The sequence below is a fragment of the Bison bison genome, unplaced genomic scaffold, assembly GCF_000754665.1.
Source record: "Bison bison bison isolate TAMUID 2011002044 unplaced genomic scaffold, Bison_UMD1.0 scf7180017864180, whole genome shotgun sequence".
Classification (NCBI taxonomy): domain Eukaryota; kingdom Metazoa; phylum Chordata; class Mammalia; order Artiodactyla; family Bovidae; genus Bison; species Bison bison.
Genome location: NW_011494752.1, coordinates 7,963,795 through 7,964,170, shown reverse-complemented (window position 1 = coordinate 7,964,170; position 376 = coordinate 7,963,795). Strand labels below are relative to the sequence as shown.

The 376-nt window shown below is 66.0% G+C and overlaps 1 protein-coding gene across 3 annotated transcripts in view; it reads left to right on the top strand.

Annotated features, from left to right (window-relative positions):
• KCNJ12 (potassium inwardly-rectifying channel, subfamily J, member 12) overlaps positions 1-376 on the top strand; it is a 42,223-nt gene that overhangs the window by 3,845 nt on the left and 38,002 nt on the right. For 2 of the 3 annotated variants that reach the window (XM_010842857.1, XM_010842860.1), the window contains exon 1: positions 7-90. The exons of the other annotated variant lie outside the window; for it this stretch is intronic. The gene's annotated coding sequence lies outside the window, so the exon portion shown is untranslated. Of the gene's footprint in view, positions 1-6; positions 91-376 lie in introns of those variants that run through there. 3 annotated transcript variants of the gene reach the window in all.

The following is a 376-nucleotide window of genomic DNA, read 5'->3' as shown; positions in this document are numbered from 1 at the left end:
ATGCAGGCAGCGCGGCGGCTGCCGGGGCCAGGAACAGCCGCCCGGAGCTCGGAGGACGCGGAGCGCGCAGTGTCCAGGGCACTGACCGAGGTAAGCGCCCGGGGGCTCGGCTCCAGCTCCCCGCCGGTCCCCTCCCGGGCCGACCGAGCAAGAGAGGGTGCCGCAGCAGGGCAGGTGGGACGGCGGGCTTGGTTCGTCCTCTCGTTTTCTGTTTTTTTTCTTTTTCTCCCCTTTCTCCCCCTCCCTGGTGAGCTATCGGAGGAAATGCTGACTGCAAGCTTTTCTCCCCTGCCATGTCTCCAGCCACCGCCACCAAGGAACTTCGCTTCTTGCTAACCTTCGTCCTGGGGGCGCTCCGGGAAACTTTGAGGCGCCC